The 23,629-nt window shown below is 42.4% G+C and overlaps 1 protein-coding gene across 5 annotated transcripts in view; it reads right to left on the bottom strand.

Annotated features, from left to right (window-relative positions):
• Positions 1-20,722, bottom strand: part of LOC120052634 (exocyst complex component 2-like) — an 88,815-nt gene extending 68,093 nt beyond the window's left edge. For 3 of the 5 annotated variants that reach the window (XM_038999666.1, XM_038999669.1, XM_038999670.1), the window contains exon 1: positions 20,643-20,719. The gene's annotated coding sequence lies outside the window, so the exon portion shown is untranslated. Of the gene's footprint in view, positions 1-13,602; positions 13,671-20,642 lie in introns of those variants that run through there. The other 2 variants (XM_038999668.1, XM_038999667.1) reach the window with 2 other exon arrangements.
• Between the last annotated feature and the right edge of the window lie 2,907 nt (positions 20,723-23,629).

The raw sequence follows: 23,629 nt of genomic DNA, 5'->3' as shown, positions 1-23,629 counted from the left end.
TCATCTAGCCCATATGTTTAGGGTGGGAGTTGGAGTGGAGGGGGAATATAAGGGTGAGTGTGTCTTCTTCTGCATAAAATGTCTACGACTGTTGTGTTACCTCAACAGGAGTGTTTATATCCCTGTCTTGGGAATACATGTGAAGAGACACACACACACAGAGGCTGGACAGAACGACAGCTCTGCTCGGTTGCGTGCGAGGGGCCGAGCTGGCGCTGTGTGGTCTGTGTGTATGTGAGAGAGCATGTGGAGGGATCTGTGCTGCGGAGCAGTCTGGGTAGTGTGTGTGTGTGTGTGTGTGTGTGTGTGTGTATATATATATATATATATGTGTGGTCTGGGTGTGTGGTCTCTGGCTCGGGCCTGGGGAGAGCCTGTTGACGGCTGGGATGAGAAAAGAGCTGCTGTGTTTACTTTACTCTGGGGGCCATGCATGGACATGGGAACACAGCCCAAACCCCTCCGTTCTGTAACACACACACCCTTCACTGGAAGTAAGGGGTCTAGTCCGAACCATGAAAAACGTCCCCAGACCATTATTCCTCCTCCACCAAATGTTATATATGGCACTTTGTATTGTGGCAGGAAGTGTTCTCCTGGCATCTGCCAAATCCAGATTTGTCCGTCGGACTGCCAGATGGTGAAGCGCGATTCATCACTCCAGAGTAGAGGTCGATTGATCACGATTTTTCAACGCCGATGCCGATTAAATCGGACGATTTTTTAAATTTATTTGTAATAATGACAATTACAACAATACTGAATGAACACTTATTTTAACTTAATATAATACAAAAATAAAATCAATTTAGCCTCAAATAAATAATGAAACATTTACAATTTGGTTTAAATAATGCAAAAACAAAGTGTTGGAGAAGAAAGTAAAAGTGCAATATGTGCCATGTAAGAAAACTAACGTTTAAGTTCCTTGCTCAGAACATGAGAACATATGAAAGCTGGTGGTTCCTTTTAACATGAGTCTTCAATATTCCCAGGTAAGAAGTTTTAGGTTGTAGTTATTATAGGACTATTTCTCTCTATACCATTTGTATTTTTTTTTTATATCTTTGACTATTGGATGTTCTTATAGGCACTTTAGTATTGCCAGTGTAACAGTATAGCTTCCGTCCCTCTCCTCGCTCCTACCTGGGCTCGAACGAGGAACACATCGACAACAGCCACCCTCGAAGCAGCGTTACCCATGCAGAGCAAGGGGAACAACTACTCCAAGTCTCAGAGCAAGTGATGTTTGAAACGCTATTAGCGCGCACCCCGCTAACTAGCTAGCCATTTCACATCGGTTACACCAGCCTAATCTCGGGAGTTGATAGGCTTGAAGTCATAAACAGCAGAGCTGCTGGCAAAACGCACGAAAGTGCTGTTTGAATGAATGCATGCTTACGAGCCTGCTGGTGCCTACCATCGCTCAGTCAGACTGCTCTATCAAATCATAGACTTAATTATAACATAATAACACACAGAAATACGAGCCGTAGGTCATTAATATGGTCGAATCCGGAAACTATCATCTCGAAAACAAAACATTTATTCTTTCAGTGAAATACGGAACCGTTTCGTATTTTATCTAACGGGTGGCATCCATAAGTCTAAATATTACTGTTACATTGCACAACCTTCAATGTTATGTCATAATTACGTAAAATTCTGGCAAATTCGTTCGCAACGAGCCAGGCGGCCCAAACTGTTGCATATACCCTGACTCTGCGTGCAATGAACGCAAGAGAAATGACACAATTTCACCTGGTTAATATTGCCTGCTAACCTGGATTTCTTTTAGCTAAATATGCAGGTTGAAAAATATATACTTCTGTGTATTGATTTTAAGAAAGGCATTGATGTTTATGGTTAGGTACAGTCGTGCAACGATTGTGCTTTTTTCGCAAATGCGCTTTTGTTAAATCATCCCCCGTTTGGTGAAGTTGGCTGTCGTTGTTAGGAAGAAATAGTCTTCACACAGTTCGCAACGAGCCAGGTGGCCCAAACTGCTGAATATACCCTGACTCTGTTGCAAGAGAAGTGACAAAGAAATTCATGTTAGCAGGCAATATTAACTAAATATGCAGGTTTAAAAATATATACTTGTGTATTGATTTTAAGAAAGACATTGTGGAAATCTGCGGAAGTCCAAATTTGAGATTTTTGGTTCCAACCGCCGAGTCTTTGTGAGACGCAGAGTAGGTGAACGGATGATCTCCGCATGTGTGGTTCCCAACGTGAAGCATGGTGGGTGTTGTGATGGTGTGGGGGTGCTTTGCTGGTGACACAGTCTGTGATTTATTTAGAATTCAAGGCACACATAACCAGCATGGCTACCACAGCGTTCTGCAGTGATACGCCATCCCATCTGGTCTGTGCTCAGTGGGACTATCAATTGTTTTTCCAACAGGACAATGACCCCACACACCACCAGGCTGTGTAAGGGCTATTTGAGTGCTGCATTAGATCACCTGGCCTCCACAATCACCCGACCTCAACCCAATTGAGTTGGTTTGGGATGAGTTGGACCGCAGAGTGAAGGAAAAGCAGCCAACAAGTGCTCAGCATATGTGGGAACTCCTTCAAGACTGTTGGAAAAGCATTCCAGGTGACGCTGGTTGAGAGAATGCTAAGAGTGTGCAAAGCTGTCATCAAGGCAAAGGGTGGTTACTTTGAAGAATATAAAATATATTTTGATTTGTTTAACACTTTTTTGGTTACTACATGATTCTATATGTGTTATTTCAAAGTGTTGATGTCTTCACTATTATTCTACAATGTAGACAATGGTAAAAATAAAGAAAAACCCTTGAATGAGTAGGTGTATCTAAACGTTTGACTGGTACTGTAAATGGCACTCTATCGTTCTCTCTGTCAGTTTCTTCTGATCATTCTTGTTGTTAAATCCTGTGTTGTTTATCAAACATCTGCCTACTCATTGGCCACATGACTAGTGCTTAAGCATTCTCTCCCTCCCTTTCTCCCTCGCTTCCTCCCTTCCTGCTTATGTTCTAATTGGGCTAAAATGGCAGGTTTATTTTACTTGGAGAGGGACTTATAAACAAAGTGACTGCCCCTCCTCTATTTGGTAACTCTGTCACCTCAGAGCCTAGGACTGAGCAATAGGACCAGAGCTGACAGGCTCAGGGAGAAAGGAGCTCTCTGGCTAGGCAAAACTGTAGCCTTGCGTTCCAAATGGCACCCTATTCCTAATATATTTTAACCAGAGCCCTATAGTTGTGCACTAGCCTATAGGAAGTTGGGTGCCATTTTAAACACAGCTGTAGAATGGGCTGAATATGAGGAATAGCTTGCTTCATAGGAAGTATACTGTATATTTATACTATAACAGATGAAAATCAAATAAGCCTAGGCCCTAGGACATTTACTACAGCACACTTTAAACAATATATACCCCACACTCACGATGCCAGGACACTGTTCTGTTTCAGAAAGAGGCATATGGAAGCTACCCAGATAGCACATAATGTTCTGAGAACCATATGTTTCTTTATTGGAATTTCAGCATAACATTTCCTACAGGTTTCCTCAAGGTTCTATTTAAAGTAATGTTCTCAAATTGTTCTGAGAACGTTAAGAAACAACATTCTTCTGTGGGAATTTCTATTTAAAGTCATGTTTTAGAACATTAAGAAAACTTTCCATAAAAACCACAAGAAACATTTTTTGTAACGTTCGAAGAATGTTATTTAAAAACATACATTCCATTCTCAGCGTCAACAAAACTCTATCTTCCTAAGTGTGTTCAGGTGTGTTGGCCGCACCCACTAATTTGCCATACTTGATCTTAATGATTGCTTGATTCCGTTCTCAAAATGTTAATAACGCCTCCCTGGAAAACTTTCAGGAAATCCCAGTAAAACGCTCAGAACCTCCCTGCAACCCCCCAAAAAAATGTAGGCTCCCAGAACAGGCAAATTTTCATTTCCGTTGTCATAACGTTTAAAGAACATTCAGTTTTACCGTTCAGGAAACGTATGGCTTCATTCCCAGAACCAAAGGGAAACCAAAAACTTATGTTCCCACAACTTCCAAGGCAGTGTGACTGATAATCAGTCTGTCATATTAGCCCCCCTCAGAGCCTGTAGGGTGCAGTGTGGGTTTTATGGGTTTGGCTGATTTTCCCCTGCTGTTTAGGCTAATGCACTGGATAGAGAGGGGGGGGGGGGGGGGGGGGGGGTGGTATTCACACAAAAAGGGGGTGACTGTACTTACTGCTCCCAAATGTAGCCCTAAAGTTGTTTATTTAGGTCATCTATTCCTAAACTTTCAGACTTACAACTTCCAGCATGAGTCCCCCCTCCTGCTACAGAAGGAATGAGTCACTGTGAGAAGGACCTGTGGCGTAGAGGGGGGTTTGAGAGGGTGGAGGAGGGTCAGAGAGGCATCCCCTTGGCTCTCAGGGGGATATCCCTGCTGGAGACAGTACTGGGCTGTTTACAAACAAATCCCCAAAATAAATCCTGATAGTCGCTCACGTTACACACATAACTGTCCTGCTCATTCTGAGCCAGATACTGGGTAGTGTAGAGGTCGCCTTTGCTCTGGTCTGAGCTCTATGCTTGTTCTCTTCTTCTCAGCTCCCCATGTGGGAGTGATTGACAGGTGAGAGGGGGTTAGGTTGAGTGTGTGTGTGTGTGTTATGTGTTATGGTCTGGGCTAGGGGCACAAAGGGACCCTTTCAGACATATCCGTCTGCCCCCCACACTGCCACCCCATCAGTGCTGCTACCACTAAGCCTCTCCCAGTACCCCACACTAACACTCCAGTCAGCCCCCAACATTAAACAAACACCAGATTCCATCAAAGAGCACCCTCAGTCTGAATACACAGAGCTGGCCAAACATCACGGCCCTGGTATGACTGGCCCTGATCTCTGATCTGACAGACCAGCGATTTTAAGAAACCATTCCTCACTCCAAACTCCCACCAGAACTCATACAGACTGCTTTGAACTGACTCTCAGTTGCAGACTGGCAGGGGACAGAGAGAATGCTGCCAATAGTTTAACAGAGAGCATCAGTTAGGCTACACTCTGTCGGATTTGTGCATTAAAGGAAAAGTAAATGTGATCAATTAAAGTTCAGAAGACTGAACTAGGCTAATACATTGGAACATTTGTTACTCGTTTCAGGAAACTAGGCGTATGTCGCACGTCACTACTTCACAGGAGAGGCATTTGAATGTTTTTTTTTTGGCAGAAATGCCATCTGGAACATGTGAACTTTCAGGTGCCTTAATAACAAACTTGTATGCCATCTGTAAATACAAGCTTTAAATGACGAGCCTAGTTAGTTTAGCCACGGAAAAAGCAAGCAACCTTCCCGCTATCCATGATTGGCTGAGATAATGGATGGGCTGGACATGCCGAGAGATGAGTTCGGATTGGTCTGCCATGTAGCACACGTCTGTCTACAACATAAGCGGTTCAGTATCTGTAGGCAATCATTTCTAACGCGTTTTTTTTGAAAGACGCTCTCCACTTTCTGGAGTTTTGAAATCAGTGGAATGTCCGGTGGAAGCAGAGTATGACAGCTAAGGAGAAAATGCTGGTGTTTGATTGCAAATATGCGGAGGGAGTCGAAAAGAGACCACACAAAAGACTGTTGCCTAAAACAGCTGTATCTGGGTTACATCTTCAAACTAAGGTCAACCATGGCATCCATGACAGAGAGGAAGAAGTGTTCATCTATGTATTCGGGTAAGAGATTCTAGCTAGCTACATTTTCAGAAACTATACATTTCTAATTTTGTCAGAAAGTTGTTTTTATTGCAAGTTAAAGCGTGCTGTTAGCTAACTAGCTAAAGTTACGTGTATGATCTGTGTAGGAATATTATTCGTATCTCAGAGCTATTTGCATGGCTAGTTATAGCCTAATGCTTGCTAGCTAGCTGGCTAGTTAGCTAACATTGAACCTAGTTGGTTAGTTTTAGCTACCAGCAGATTCATATATGGTAGTAACATCATGAGTTGGGATTATGGTTCATTGTTTAGCTAGCTAGCTACATGTCTAAACAAAAGACTCCACTATGCAAGTAACCATTTCACTGTACCATTTACACCATCTGTATCCTGTGCATGTGACAAATAAACTTTGATTTTAATATAGTGTGTATTTACCAGAGAAGGGAATGTGAAGAACATGACCTGCACCAAAGTCATATTAGGATATAACCTAAGGCCTACGAGACAATATCCAAGTTCTAAAATTCTGCGGTAGAGTGCCCTGCTTTCATCACATACAACCATAAGCTATTTTCTGTAATTAGCTCACCATTAACTTGTAAATAATAATATTGTGAGTTTATTTTTCTGTAATAATGAATACAAATTAGTTCAAGTTAAGACAGTGTCAGCTTATGACATGGTCATTATTTGAACTGGCTAGTCAGCTAGCTATCTAACAAGCTAGAAACAAACCAAAACATTATTTAGAAAGTAACTTTTAGTTGCCTGGTTTGCTGGATTGACATATACTAAATTCATTTTTAAACGGATGGGTGTTTTGGTGTTAAAATACACCCGTTATGCTATTCTGGGGCACAAGGCTGCTGATGTCATGTAGCCTGTCGTTTTTGTGTTTATACTTTTTCATAACGACAAGTTTGATGTCGGATGACAATAGAATGTACATGATGTCACAGCGATAACTGTCTACAGACATGTCGATAGACGTAGTATAAATCAGGCTTTAGGTCTTGAAATCTTCGGTTGTTAAGTACAATACCGTACTCACTTTGTTAAACACCTGGCCTCACATGTGAATCCTTAAAGAGATGGGTGGGGCTAAGGCTTAAGAGGTGGTGAAGGATGCTGAATGGGTGTAGACAAAGAAGAGCTCTCCAGTAGGTGTACCAAAACATTCAAGGGCCATTTTTCAAAAGAGCGGTTACAAGTTAATCAACTTTCAATACCGAATTACTTTACCATTGTTCCTCAACTGTAGTGTATGATATACCATTTTCTAGCTCGGAGTCTCTACTTTTATCCAATGTAAAAAACACCATTTCAAATGTTGCTAATAAGACCAAATCGAGCCAGTCGGTCACATTTTATTTACACTGAACAAAAATATAAAGTCAACATGTAAAGTGTTGATTTAACCTTCATTTAACTAAGCCAGACATGCTTTATCTACTCATTTGCTGGATGCAGGGTTCAACAGAGTTCAAGTGAAGGTCAAGCAAATCATAGAGAAAGCAGACTGTATTGCAATCATCTCTGATGGGTGGTCGAATGTTCGTGGGCAAGGAATAATTAACTACATCATCTCCAACCCCCATCAGTATTCTACAAGAGCACAGACATAAGGGACAACAGACACACCAGTCTCTACATTGCAGATGAGCTGAAGGCAGTCAATGACCTTGGACCATAGAAGGTATTTGCATTGGGGACAGACAATGCTGCGAACATGAAGGCTGCTTGGTCTAAAGTGGAGGAGTCCTACCCTCATATCACACCCATTGGCTGTGCTGCTTATGCATTGAATCTGCTCCTCAAGGACATCATGGCACTGAAAACAATGGAAACACTCTACAAGAGAGCCAAGGAAATTGTTAGATATGTGAAGGGTCATCAAGTTATAGCAGCAATCTACCTCACCAAGCAAAGTGAGAAGAATAAGAGCACCACATTGAAGCTGCCCAGCAGCACCCGTTGGGGTGGTGTTGTCATCATGTTTGACAGTCTCCTGGAGGGGAAGGAGTCTCTCCAATAAATGTCCATATCACAGTCTGCCAATATGTACAGCACCATCAAGAGGATCCTCCTGGATGATGTATTTTGGGAGAGAGTGGTAAGCAGCCTGAAACTCCTGAAACCTATAGCAGTAACCATTGCACGGACTGAGGGAGACAATGCCATCCTGTCTGATGTTCAGACTCTGCTTGCAGATGTAAGAATAAATCTGTACTGCCCTTCCCACTTCACTGTTGCTCCAAGCAGAGGAAACTGCAGATCTGAAATACATCAAAAAGCGTGAAGACTTCTGCCTGAAGCCTATACACGCCGCAGCGTACATGTTGGACCCCAAGTATGCTGGCAAGAGCATCCTGTCTGGTGCAGAGATCAACAAAACCTATGGTGTCATCACCACCGTGTCTCGCCACTTTGGCCTGGATGAGGGCAAGGTTCTTGGCTGTCTGGCGAAGTACACTTCCAAGCAAGGCCTTTGGGACGGAGATCTAAAGTCGTACCAATACATCTCATCAGCCACCTGGTGGAAGGGACTTTGTGGATCTGAGGCTCTTTCCCCTGTTGCCTCCATCATCCTCCAAATCCCACCAACATCAGCCGTCTCAGGGCGCAACTGGTCCTTGTTTGGGAACACACACACCAAAGCGCGCAACAGGCTGACCAATACCAAAATTGGTGGCCATCCAGGCAAATTTTAGGCTTTTTGAGCCGTACAACAAGCCATCCTCAACAAGGTTGGAAAGTGACAGTGAAGATGAGGCCTCAGTCTGATGTTCAAGAGGTGGACATTGAGGAGGTCCAGGGAGAAGACATGGAAGCCTGAGAGGAAGACAACCAAAGCTTTAGTTTCTAGACTATCATTTTACAGATGTATGTTGAAAAAACGTTTTTGGGAGATGCGATGGATCATTGGGGATCATTTAATATTCCCTTTATTTTGTTGTTCAGTGAAATCATCCCATGTGAAGAGTCAAATCATTTAATTAAAGTTCAATTCGAAGGTTTTAATTAAAGTCCTATTGGAAGGTTTTAATCATTTGCAATTATGTCTGCTTATGATAAGGTAAAATGTTTATGTTTCAGGCTCCATATGATATGGTAGATATATATCCAATGCAAAAAAAATCTACATTTAAAATGGTATTAATATTAATTTGCATATATTCCCGTTAATTCCCATATATTCCCATGGAAATGTTCCACCTCTGAATATTCCCCAAAATGTGCAACCCTAAAAAGGCAGGCATAAGCTACAGATAATGAACACAATTGCATTTTATGGATGGCATTTGAATGCACAGATATATCATGAAGAGATCCTGAAGCCCATTGTCATGCCATCACTTCATGTTTCAGCATGATATTGCATGGCCCCATGTCACAAGGATCTGTACACAATTCCTGGAAGCTGAAAATGTCCCAGTTCTTCCATGGCCTGCATACTCATTAGATACAGTATGTCACCCATTGAACATGTTTGGGATGCTCTGGATCGACGTGTATGACAGCGTGTTCCAGTTCCCGCCAATATCCAGTACCGCCGCACAGCCATTGACGAGTAGTGGGACAACATTGCATAGCACACAAACAACAGCCTGATCAACTGTATGCGAAGGAGAAGTGTCCCGCTACATGAGTCAAATGGTGGTCACACCAGATACTGACTGGTCTTCTGATCCACACCCCCACCTATTTTTAAAGTATCGGTGACCAACATGTAAACAGAAGCAGATTGGTTGTCAAGCTGAGAGGTTGTGATGGTCAGAGAAGACTGGGTGGAAAGGGAGAGCTTTTAGTTTTGTATGTATTCCCAGATCGAATCCCTGAGCTGACAAGGTAAAAAAAAAAAATAAGTTCTGGCCCTGAACAAGGCAGTTAACCCACTGTTCCTAGGCCATCATTGTAAATAAGAATTTGATCTTAACTGACTTGCCTAGTTAAATAAAGATCAAATTAAAAAATTGCAGTGGTATTCATGTTTTTGGCAGACAGACATTCGTTGTCAAATCCGTTGGCCAGTCAGCACTTCTCAGCCAACTCCAATACAGGACAGTAAGAGAGTAACCAATCCCAACACAGTACAGTGAAAAGGTCCAGAATGGAGCAATAAGGGGTCCGACATCCGGGTTTAGTTCTCTCTATCCCCTCTGTCTCACTCTCTTCTCCCGTTTGTTGTCCTTTGGCCGGTTCTCTGTTTGTTGGTCTCAAATTGGACTTTTAAGATCTAACTTCTCCTCTCAGAATCCTGGCTAAATAAACCGAATTTGAAATGTGGGCGGATGAATGCAGGCTGATGTTTATAGAGAGCTTAGGATGTGGAGCCATAGAATGAGATTCCACGGGGAGTCAGGGTTTAAACCTTGGTAATGTCGTGTCACAAGTACAGTAACTAATATTTACATACAAAAACATGGCTCATGATGAGCGTGAGAACTGGGAACAAGGACTAGGGACCGATTACCAGGACGAGTAATCAGAGCATGTGTGGACCAACTGGCAAGTGTCTTCAATTACATTTTCAACCTCTCCCAGACCGAGTCTGTAAAACCTACATGTTTCAATCAGACCACCATAGTCCCTGTGCACAAGAAAGCGAAGGTAACCTGCCTAAATTACTACCGTCGGTAGCCACCATGAAATGCTTTGAAAAGCTGGTCATGGCTCACATAAACACCATCATCCCGGAAACCCTAGACCCACTCCAATTCATGGGTCCTCAGATCCTCAAAAAATATACAGCTGCACCAGAGAGCATCCTGACTGGTTGCATCACTGCCTGGTATGGCAACTGCTCGGCCTCCGACCGCAAGGCACTAGAGGGTAGTGCGTACGGCCCAGTACATCACATGGGCCAAGCTTCCTGCCATCCAGGACCTCTATACCAGGCAGTGTCAGAGGAAGGCCCAAACAATTGTCAAAGACTCCAGTCACCCAAGTCATAGACTGTTCTCTCTGCTAGCGCAAGCGGTACCATAGTGGCAAGCGGTACCAGAGCACCAAGTCTAGGTCCAAAAGGCTCCTTAACAGCTTCTACCACCAAGCCTGTTGAACAACTGATCAAATGTCCACCCGGACTATTTACATTGACAACCCCCACCCCTTTGTTTTTACACTGCTGCTACTCGCTGTTTATTATCTATGCATAGTCACTTTACCCTTACCTACATGTAAAATTACCTTGACTAACCTGTACCCCCGCACATTGACTCAGTACCGGTATCCTCTGTATATAGCCTCATTGTGTTATTATTTTTTACTTGAGTTTATTTAGTAAACATTTTCTTAACTCTATTTCTTGAACTGCATTGTTTAAGGGCTTGTAAGTAAGCATTTCACGGGTAAGGTCTACTACACCTGTTGTATTTGGCGCATGTGACAAATAACATTTGATTTGAGCCGAGCAGCGCTTTTAAATAGATAGTCATTGTCTGAATGACTAGAAGTCTATGGGAACAGCTACTGCAGCATGTCATTGCTCTAACACTAGACGCTGTAGTAAAAATACTGTACTAAAATAAAAGTTTGGTACATACTATAGTAATTAATGTTGAATGTTCTCGCGGATTGTAGTGTACTGTAATATTTACTCTAGTATATTTACTGTAGTCTTTTTCAGACATTACTGTAGTATTTACCATAGTGTTTCTGTTTTATTATATTTGACAGAGAATTGGAGGCTTTTTCCTTCGGGAAACCTACTGGAGAAATACCAAAATAACAAATTTTCCATAACCTGTAGGTAGGACTGGGGTCTCATCTATAACCTGTAGGGAGCACAATACATGGGCTATACTTGGCATGTAAGGTTTCTCACTTATGGGTGGCAGAAATTGCGATATGGGGGAGGAACATGGGCAGGGTATATGCACATGTTTAATTTAACCTTTATTTAACTAGGCAAGTCAGTTAAGAACAAATTCTTATTTACAATGACTGCCTACCCCGGCCAAACCCGAACGTTGCGGGGCCAATTATGCGCCGCCCTATGGGACTCCCAATCACAGCCGGGTGTGACACAGCTGGATTCGAACCAGGGACTGTAGTGACAGTGCCTTAGACCACTGCGCCCCTCGGGCAGTTTGTAGTATAGTATTCTACAGTATCCTACAGTTTACTAAAGGATTCTTTAGTAAGTACTCACTGTGGGAAAGGCGGGACGACAGGGGTGAGAGAGAAGTGCCACTCCAAAAACATTGCCAGCATCAACCTTTCACCCCCGCTGTGGCCATTCTGGTTCAATCCAGCCTAGCCTAACCCTATAGCAGGGTTTCCCAATGTTGGCCCTGGGGCCCCCCCTGGGTGCACGTTTCGTTTTTTGCCCTAGCACTACACAGCTGATTCAAATAATCCAAGTTTGATGATGAGTTGGTTATTTTAATCAGCTGTGTAGTGATAGTACAAAAAACAAAATGTGCACCTGGGGGGGGGAGTACCGAGTTTGGGAAACCCTTCCTTAAAACAGAAACCACTGATGAGAAAGTGCCACAAAAATATAACCCGCCACTGCATTCCACCAAAACAAACAAGCAGGGGCCGGCCGGGCCACCCAACATTTTCAATTAGAGCCAGAGAGAGGGCAGGAAACAGCCCTGTGTCCCCCGCAGGGAGATCGGTGGAAGTCAGGGGTGAGACAAGGGGTCTTCAAGGCTCCAACCAGAGAGAGGCTCAGCGATAGCTTAGCACTAATTTCCTGTGATATGCTGTGTGTCAATCACAAAGAATCCCTCAAAATATTACAGTAGGCCTTATTGATATAGGCTTGCACACCCACACTAAAATATTTCCTGTAAAATGTACAGCAGTTTACTGGCAGCAATTGGCCAGCAAGTTACTGAAATGTATTTCACGGTACAGCTACTGTAATCCATTTTAGGATAATACATTTTACAGTACCACAAATGTTACTGTAATCTAATTTATAGTACATTACTGGAATTACCCATGCTGCGGCATATTACCCAGTGTTCTTTGCAAGTTTTCATTTTTCACATTTACATAGAAATGTTGGTAATTTAGTAGGCGCTCTTGTCCTTAGCAACTTACAGTCAGTGCAATCAACCAAGGTTGATAAAAAATTTTTTTTAAAACATTAGTCATAGCCAGTGTTTTCCAATAAAGCCGGCTGTCGGCTAATCAGGAGGTTCCTGACTCATTTTAAGTCAGCTACATTTTCTACTTCACTACTTTTCCTTTAAAAAGTTTCAAATTGCTAGTCCGTCAAGCATTCTCCTGCTAGAATGAATAATATGCATCTTCTAGTGATCTATTGATGGAATAGGCGCCTGTCAGTCAAAGTGAGTGATGACAGTGAGCGAATTACAGCAAAAATCCAAAATAAGCCCAATGCGTTTCTATGAGCTTATTTTGGATTTAAACCTGTCAACTGCCTTCCCGCCTTTGGGACAACGACTCCCATCGTTAGGACAGAGACATTAGCATTTTGTCATTATATACAGATCCCTCGTCGCTGTCAATTTTTTATTTTATTTTTTACACAGAGGGAGAGAGCATGATGCTTGTGAATTTGCACATCCCATTAAATGTAGGCCTAAGTGGTAACGATGAGTCGAAATCCACAACCTAGCCTAATTATTGTTTTCTGACACAGTAAGTTATTTCCTTTTGCGTGTTTCACATAGCCAGCCACGCAGAGTCGTGTCGCATAGTAGGCTATTTACTCTGCGTTGGTTGACAATCATGTGATTATTCCATAAGGGCATACACAAAATGCAAGAATAACAGATCCTTTAATAAAGCACAGAGAGGGGAAACACTGAGAAGTACCTATATTACTGTTAGTCTTCATTTTCCAGTTGTTGTTTAACATACTGTATTCCTAGGTGTGATAACAGCACAGGGCTTAAGTTTCATTAAGTGTGTGATACCTTAAGCTGTAGAGAAGAAAGGTTCAAAGCTGCCTGTTCAGTCTCTCTCTCCTTGCCCACTGCTCCATCTGAAACAGCACACCAGTGTGCAGTATGAGGACACACACACATCAACAACGTCTATGCTCTGACCTTTCACCTCTGAGGGTAACACAGTAGGGGTAATGTTCCTCTACCAATAACATGACCCCCTCAACACTGACCTGACAAAACATTATAAATTAAGACAGTGCTTGCCTATCTGCAACACTTAGGCCTACATCAGTTTGATGATATCAAAGATTTAAAAAATCATACAAGAAGCTTACACAAAATGTAGGCTATTGCAAAGTCTCATTTAGATATTTTTTAAAATGTATCCAAGGAGACTGAAGCACTAGGGTAACAAAGATCTGCATAGTTTCAAGACACTGACCTATCAGCAATATGCTGCTGTAGTGCAATTCCATGGTAACAACATTATGCTTAGACTCAGTTCACTTTAAAATGTAAGCCAAACAAAAACCATTGATTTAAAAGTTTAACAAACCATAAAACTGTATGAACAAGGACAAATTTGAACAATTTCCACAGAAAATGTTACAAAAACAAATTTAGTGGAAGAACTGTACAGATGCAAACAGTCCGGGTGGCCATTTGAGTAATTGTTCAGCAGTCTTATGGCTTGGGGGTAAGAAGCTGTTAAGGAGCCTTTTGGACCTAGACTTTGCACTCCAGTACTGCTTGCCGTGCGCTAGCAGAGAGAACAGTCTAAGACTTGGGTGACTGGAGTTTGACAACTTCCTCTGACATTGCCTAGTATATAGGTCCTGGATGGTAGGAAGCTTGGCCCTAGTGATGTACTGGGCCGTACGCACTACCCTCTGTAGCGTCTTAGGTCGGATAACGAGCAGTTGCCATTGCAGGCGCTGATGAAACCGGTCAGGATGCTCTCGATGGTGCAGCTGTAGAACTTTTTGAGGATCTGGGGACCAATGCCAAACCATTTCAGTCTCCTTAGGGGGAAAAGGCGTACAGGAAGGGACTAAGCACGAACCTGAGGGGCCCGCATGTTGAGGATCAGCGTGGCAGACGTGTTGTTGCCTACCCTTACCACCTGGGGCGGCCCGCAAGGAAGTCCAGGATCCAGTTGCAGAGGGAGGCGTTTAGTCCCAGGGTCCTTAGCTTAGTGATGAGCTTCGTGGGCACTATGGTATTGAACGCTAAGCTGTAGTCAATGAACAGCATTCTCACATAGGTGTTCCTTTTGTCCAGGTGGGAAAGGGCAGTGTGGAGTGCGATTGTGATTGCGTCATCTGTGCATCTGTTGGGGCGGTATGCGAAGTGGAGTGGGTCTAGGGTTTCCGGGATGATGGTGTTGATGTGAGCCATGACCAGCCTTTCAAAGCACTTCATGGCTACCAACGTGAGTGCTACAGTGCGGTAGTCATTTAGGCAGGTTACCTTCACTTTCTTGGGCACAGAGACTATGGTGGTCTGCTTGAAACGTAGGTATTAGAGACTGAAAATGTCAGTGAAGACACTTGCATTTAGCCCATCTGGTAGGCTTGCGTCACTGGACAGCTCACGACTGGGTTTCCCTTTGTAGTCCGTAATAGTTTGCAAGCCCTGCCACATCCGACGAGCATCAGAGCCTGTGTAGTAGGATTCAATCTTAGTCCTGTATTGGCGCTTTGCCTGTTTGATGGTTCGCCTGAGGGCATAGCGGGATTTCTTATCAGCATCCGGATTAGTTTCCTGCTCCTTGAAAGTAGCAGCTCTAGGCTTTAGCCTGGTGCGGATGTTGCCTTTTAATACATGGCTATTGATTGGGATATGTACGGTCACTGTGGGGATGACGTCGTCGATGCACTTATTGATGAAGCACCTCAATGACATTGGATGAATGACAGAACATATTCCAGTCTGTGCAAGCAAAATAGTCCGGAGGCATAGCATCTGTGTCATCTGATCACTAGTTTTCGCTTGTCAGCAGGAATCAGGAAGATAGAATTATGGTCAGATTTGCCAAATGGAGGTTGAGGGAGAGCTTTGTATGCATCTCTGTGTGTGGAGTAAAGGTGGTCTAGAGTTTTTTTCCCCTCTGGTTGCACATGTGAAATGCTGGTAGAATTTAGGTCAAACGGATTTAAGTTTGCTTGCAGTAAGGTTCTCGGCCACTAGGAGAGACGCTTCTGGATGAGCATTTTCTTGTTCGCTTATGGCCTTATACAGCTCGTTGAGTGCAGTCTTAGTGACAGAATCGGTTTGTGGTGGTAAATAGACGGCTATGAAAAATATAACTGAAAACTCTCTTGGTAGATAGTGTGGTCTACAACTTATCTTGAGGTACTCTACCTCAGGCGAGCAATACCTCGAGACTACCTTAATATTAGACATTGCACACCAGCTATTGACAAATACACACACCCCCACCCTCATCTTACCGGACGTAGCTGTTCTGTCCTGCCAATGCACGGAAAACCCAGCCAACTGTATATTATCCGTGTCGTTGTTCAGCCACAACTCGGTGAAACATAAGATATTACAGTTTTTTATGTCCCATTGGTAGGATAGTCTCGACCGGAGGTCATCCAGTTTATTCTCCAGCAATTGCACGTTGGCCAATAGAACAGATGGTAGAGGTGGGTTACCCACTCGCCGACAAATTCTCACAAGGCACACTGATCTGCGCCCCCTGTATCTCCTTCTTTTCTTCATGCGAATGGCGGGGATTTGGGCCTTGTCCGGGAGCAACATTATATTCTTCAGGTCAAGGCTCATTAATGAAGAAAATCTGTCCAGTTCGAGGTGAGTAATCACTGTTCTGCCATCCAGAATCTCTTTTCGGTCATAAGAGACGGTAACGTCAACATTATGTACAAAATAAGTTACAAACAATGAGAAAAAACACACAAAATGGCACAATTGGTTAGGAACCCGTAAAACGGCAGTCATCCCCTCCGGCGCCATTCTCTCTTTGATGGGGCGTAATCCTGCAGTAACTGTCCATAATAAAAGACCAATGGCCTTGTGCATTGTGGGCTCAGGAGCCTATCTATGTTCTGATACAGGCAAACATTTTCATAATGATAATTTCACATTCTTCTGTAGGTGTCATACAGGTAGGAGTGGAGGCTTGGGGAACAGACAGAAACACACACACAGTTGGACTGAGAAATGGAGCATTAGCAGTTTACTAAGGATACAGCAGTGATTGAGACCAGCACCCATTGTCAGAAGTGTTGTGCAGCCAGAGCGCGGAGGAGCAGCGCTCCCTCACTTTTTCCAATTTGAGAATACTATTTCTGGAAAATGTATTCTGATAAATTCTAAATAAATTCTATTTTATTACCACAAAAATTACATGAAATTACAACAGAACGACAAACCAAATAAATATGTATAGATGCCGAGAGGTAGGTAAATTGTGGTTTCTTCCGCCTTCCCTCTGCCGGTAGCGAGAATGATGAAGAACTATAGGCTACATCTGTGCACTGCGTAGTGGAATCCAGAACCCATGTGTGACCACTTGGGTGTCACAGCGATAACGTTCTGCCGAGGACACCCAAACCAGAGTGGCCACCGCAAAGCCCAAGGAGCCTAACCCTGTCTGGAAGTGGCTGTAGCCTTGCTTGGGATATTTAGCCTACATTGGCTATTGGTTGAGACCAGTGGTGAACCGTGACTATTGGAGCTAGGCCCTCAGTTGCGGAGAAAGATCTGACCTCATACATATAGAACTCGGAGGCCTGTGTATACAGAGCATGACTTGAGACCTTTCTTTTGCAGACCTATGTAGGAGGAGCAATTCTTTGACGACAGAGTCAAACGGTCCTTAGCCACGCCTCAGCTGAGACTCACAGAAGCAGCACACGTACACAACGGTTGCAAATATCAATAGCAGGAACCACTTTAGAAGACAATACGGTTTCGTCGTTTCAAAGAAATATTTGCCAAAACAGTCACTCAAATAGTGGCGGAATAAATTCAACCACACAACTAGTCACATTGTTTCAAGACTACGGACAGTATATGCTGTCAGAGAGAAGAAGTTGTGCTGTTATTGGATGTTCCATCTCCAGCATGCAACAATAAAAAAATGCACCACAACACAAAATGGCATGTACCCAGTACATCCAATTGCAACGTTATTACCTTTGTTTTTAACCACACAACCAGTGATCTAAAGTTTAAACAGGCAAAATCTTTGAAAACAGTTGTCCAGGTTGAGCTATTATTGGTGCTGAAGAGTAGGCAATTCCAACAGTAAAGCTTTTTTGTCAGCTCACAGCCAGTTATCCACGGACAACGTTCATAATTATTAACTTCAAAATGCCTTTCAAAAATCTTTCCTCGTTGCACCAAATCAGGCAGTGCAGGAGTTGGTCTCCCAGCCTGTAGAAGATTTAACTTTTCATTAAAAGTTAGTCTTGAAAAGGGCAATGCCAACAATTTAGCCACCACATCATCCTCGATTACTCTCTCTCTGCAGTTGCCATCGCCATCGTTACATACACTCATTGCTAGGCTCAAGCGTGAGAAAACAAGATAAGGCTCGCCTTTGGCTCTGAATTAGTGACGTATACTTAGGCCCACTAGAGGGCCTTTAGGCATCATACATTTATCCCACCTATTAGAAGACAATTTGTGATTGGTTGATTCTACTGTCATTCCAAAATGCTGCTCTAATTGAAGTCAATGTCGTTGGCTGGTGCCTTCTATTCAAAGTCGGAGGCCCTAACCAATGAGCATTGAGCCCAGCTAGATTATTTCTACCAAGAGACTACCAAAGAAAAATTCTGATTGGATATTTTTCTCTTGGATATTAATTAAGATTAAAAATAATTAAGACTAAAAATATTAAATCAATGAAAACAAAATTACAATATCTAAAAACATATATAGATTTGCATCTACCCTTAGGCCCTCTGAGGGCGTAGAGCGCCCTGACGGTTCCCCACTGGTTGAGACGCAGGGCCCATTCTAGCTTGGCGTGTCAGGGTGGGCAATTGTAAGAATTCTTTGTGCCAAGTTGGGGGTATTAATGCATTTAGGTTATAGTGTATTGAGATGCATGAATACACCACAACAAAAGCTTGATTTTATGTATGTTTTAAAACTAATTTCCTGCTATTCTACATAGTAATGATTTATGTTCAATACTTGGTAAATTGATTTAATAGCATGTTTAATCTATGCAAATAGATTATATGAATTAATAGTTCACCACTCTGTTTTCTTTTAATATGTAATAGGGTATATTGTAACCATGTGTTCAAGCTAATCAAATCAACGTTTATGATACTACTACGTAAGCTACACAATACAATGCCTACTCTAAATAAAAATGATACTAAGCTACTGTATATGTATTTACATTAGGCTATAACCTACAAATAGCTAGACCATGTAGTCGTAGGCCTATTAGACGTACTGGATATTATTGTTTGGGTTCCTGAACTGGCCAAATGGCAGAACTATCCTTCAGCACCACAAGTTAGTTCAACTTCTTTAACATCATTGCGCGATCCTGCCACTGTCCTTTCCGCACCATGAAGGGCACGCCAATAGCTTAAAATGACATCTCATCCAGATCCGTTGCCTACGCCTAATAGTCATACTCATCACTTATTATTACAAACAGATTATCACTTCTCACAATGGTGATGTTTAGTAAAGTTATATCAAAGCTGAATCAATGTCTCACAAGAACACATCATTCATTTGCATTCCTCAAAACATAATCGAATATTAGCATAATAGGCCTTTAAGTTTTCTGTTACACCAAAAACACCTCATTTCTAATGAGATTTTAGGATGGCTAGCTTAAGCTGAATATTCCCCAAAAAATTATCATGCGCCAAAACTCAGAGCGCACAACTAGGCAGGATTTATGCTTTAAAACAATATACAATTAAGGCTAATCGTTTGTTAACAGCATCTGCGCTTATTCAAGAAAATCTAAATGCATATTACCATGAAACTGATTGAGATCAATCAAGTGATTGGCATGGAGATGCAGTTTGGACGTTTCACCGGTAAAACGTGAAGAATTATCATTCACAACTGACAGTGATGATGGCCTATTTTGAAATAAGGTAACCGATGCCTAACTTGGTGTTTGAGGGTATTAGAAATATAACATTTTCTTTAGACAACATGGCATAGGCAGACATCGCAATTGGTGGATGCATTTTATGCATATTCTATAATGATAGGCTGGCTATTCAATTGGCTAAATATGTTGGTACAAACTTTGATTACCTTTTTAAAAAAGTATTATTACGATCCCTCACCGACAAAAATAGCACTACACCACTGCCCATTGTGGAGTTGAGTTTAGTCGGCTACCATCAATCAAAAAAAAAAAAGAGGCAAAGGCTATTAGTTTGACAGGCCATGGTTTCCATTATATCCTACAGAACTCCTATACATCTGCGTAGTCAAATTTACACATATAAACACCGTATATATTTCATGAGACTGGCCTTACACAGGCCTAGCCCTGCGCTACAGTACAGTAGTATCCAATAAACCAAGGGAAGCAGTAAGCAAGACCACATCGTTTTTAAATTTGTAATTCTCTTTGGCAAGACCGTCCCAGGTAGGCACGTAAATTCTGTGTGGTCAATGACCCCTTGATGCGATACCTGTGCGCATGTCAAGAAAGGTGAGCACGCGAGGTTGTTTTGGGGGGACATGTCAGTTGACACAGACAGCGCTAGCAGTAGTTAGCTAGCGCAACTAATAATAAAAAAGTCTCAAGTGCGTTCGCTGCCAGACCAATATAATTACTTATACACATACTTAGACCACCAGACAAACATACATAGTAACGATATGAACAGTAAATTGGAAGTTGGAAACTGTGTTAGTTGACTAACGTTAGTAGTATGCAAGCCAGCGGGCTAGCTTTGATAACGGAAATGTAAACAATCATCGGAGATCTCTGCAAAGTGAGACGAACTAAGACCGTGACTCCAATCCAATGGTAAAATAAAGCTTTCATATGAGTCACAATATTTTGTCAAATAAATAGATAACATAGGGTAACTTACAATGCAGCTGTTGAATGAAAAATTCCAGCTAACCTTTTCAGAAATCAACTTTGTTTGCCACTTCCTGCAACGCCCAGTCGGTGATGATGTCATCACGCACTCTATTTTGCATCCCCCTCGGAGCATCAGAGCCATCAGCTCAGGAGCTGGGTTGAGTGAGTACAATTTGGTATGGTGTGGATGGTTACTCAAAACACTGTAGCTAAAATGCATTGTACTGCTGAGCGTACAAAACATTAGAAACACCTGCTCTATCCATGATGTAGACTGACCAGGTGAATGCTATGATCCCTAATTGATGTTACCTGTTAAATCAACTTCAATCAGAGAAGATGAAAGGGAGAAGATAGGTTAAAGAGGATTTTTAAGCCTTGAGACATGGATTGTGTATGTGTGCCGTTCAGAGGGAGAATGGGCAAGACAAAATATTTGTGTCTTTGAGCAGGGGATGGTAGTAGGTGCCAGGCGCACCGGTTTGAGTGTGTCAAGATCCGCAACGCTGCTGGGTTTTTCACGCTCAACAGTTTCCCATGTGTATCAAGAACTTAACACAACTGTGGGAAGCATTGGAGTCAACTTAGTCCAGCATCCCTATGGAAAGCTTTTGACAGCTTGTACAACCATGCCCTGACGAATTGAGGATGTTCTGAGGGCAAAAGGGGGTGCAAATCAATATTAGTAAGGTGTTCCTAATATTTTGTACACTCGTGTGTGTGTGTGTGTACTGAACAAAAATATAAACGCAACCATTTCAAATATTTTACAGAGTTACAGTTCCTATAAGGGAATCAGTCCAATATCAATAAATTCATTAGGCACTATTCGATGGATGTCACATGACTGGGCATGGGCACAGACATGGGTGAGCCTGGAAGGGTAAAGGCCACGGTCCACTTGGGAGCCAGGCCCACCCACTGGGGAGCCAGACCCAGCCAATCAGAATGTGTTTTTTCCCCACAAAAGGGCTTTATTACAGACAGAAATACGTCTCAGCACCCCCTCAGACGGTCCCACAGGTGAAGAAGCCGGATGTGGAGTTCCTGGGCTGTAGTAGTTATACATGGTCTGCGGTTGTGAGGCCGGTTGGAGGTACTGCCAAATTCTCTAAAATGACATTGTGGTATCTTATGGTAGAGAAACAAACATAAAATGTTCTGGCAACAGCTCTGGTGGACATTCCTGCAGTCAGCAGGCAATTGTACGCTCCCTCAAAACTTGAAACATCTGTGGGATTGTGTTGTGTGACAAAACTGCACATTTTAGAGTGGCCTTTTATTGTCCCCAGCACAAGGTGTACCTGTGTAATGATCATGCTGTCGAATCAGCTCCTTGATATGCCACACGTGTCAGGTGTATGGTTTATCTTGGAAAATGATAAATTCTTACTAACAGGGATGTAACAAATTTGTGCTCCACATTTTAGAGGAATAAGCTTTTGTACGTATGGACATTTTCTGGGATATTTTATTTCAGCTCATGAAACAATGGGACCAGCACTTTACATGTTGCATTTATATTTGTGTTCAGTATATACAGTACCAGTCAAAGTTTGCACACACCTACTGATTCAAGGGTTCTACATTGTAGAATAATAGTGAAGACATAAACTATGAAATAACACATATGGAATCATGTAGTAATCAAAAAAGTGTTAAACAAATGAAAATATATTTTATATTTGAGATTCTTCAAAGTAGCCACCATTTGCCTTGATGACAGCTTTGCACATGCTTGGCATTCTCTCAACCAGCTTCACCTGGAATGTTTTCCCAACAGTCTTGAAGGAGTTCCCACATATGCTGAGCACTTGTTGGCTGCTTTTCCTTCACTCTGCGGTCCAACTCATCCCAAACCAACTCAATTGGGTTGAGGTCGGGTGATTGTGGAGGCTAGATCATCTGATGCAGCACTCCATCACTCTCCTTCTTGGTCAAATAGCCCTTACACAGCCTGGAGGTGTGTTGGGTCATTGTCCTGTTGAAAAACAAATGATAGTCCCATTAAGCGCAACCTAGATGGGATGGCGTATCGCTGCAGAATGCTTTGGTAGCCATGCTGGTTAAGTGTGCCTTGAATTCTAAATAAATAACTGACAGTGTCACCAGCAAAGCACCCTCACACCATAACACCTCCTCCTCCATGCTTCACAGTGGGAACCAAACATGCGGAGATCATCCGTTCACCTACTCTGCTTCTCAGAATGACACAGAGGTTGGAACCAAAAATCTCACATTTGGATTCCAGACCAAAGGACAGATTTCCACCGGTCTAATGTCCATTGCTCGTGTTTCTCGGCCCAAGCAAGTCTCTTATTATTATTGGTGTCCTTTAGTAGTGGTTTCTTTGCAGCAATTCGACCTTGAAGGCCTGATTCACGCAGTTGATGTTGATGTGTCTGTTACTTGAACTCTGTGAAGCATTTATTTAGGCTGCAATTTCTGAGGCTGGTAACTCTAATGAACTTAGCCTCTGCAGCAGAGGTAACTCTGGGTCTTCCTTTCCTGTGGCGGTCCTCATGAGAGCCAGTTTCATCATAGTGCTTGATGGTTATTGCGACTGCACTTGAAGAAACGTTCAAAGTTCTTGAAATGTTCCATATTGGCTGACCTTCATGTCTTAAAGTAATGATGGACTGTCGTTTCTTTTTGCTTATTTGAGCTGTTCTTGCCATAATATGGACTTGCATTCCAGGTGACTACCTCATGAAGCTGGTTGAGAGAATGCCAAGTGTGTGCAAAGCTGTCATCAAGGCAAATGGTGCCTACTTTGAAGATTTTTTAACACTTTTTTTGTTTTCTAAATGATTCCATATGTGTTATTTCATAGTTGTAATGTCTTCACTATTATTCTACAATGTATAAAATAGTAAAAATGAAGAAAAACACTTGAATGAGAAGGTGTGTCCAAACTTTTGACTGGTACTAATATATAGTGCATTTGAAAAGTGTTCAGACCCCTTGACTGTTTCCATATTTTGTTATGTTACA

The sequence above is a fragment of the Salvelinus namaycush genome, chromosome 8 (assembly GCF_016432855.1).
Source record: "Salvelinus namaycush isolate Seneca chromosome 8, SaNama_1.0, whole genome shotgun sequence".
Classification (NCBI taxonomy): Eukaryota; Metazoa; Chordata; class Actinopteri; order Salmoniformes; family Salmonidae; genus Salvelinus; species Salvelinus namaycush.
Note: the sequence above shows the minus strand (reverse complement) of the source record. Positions and strands in the feature narration are given on the sequence as shown.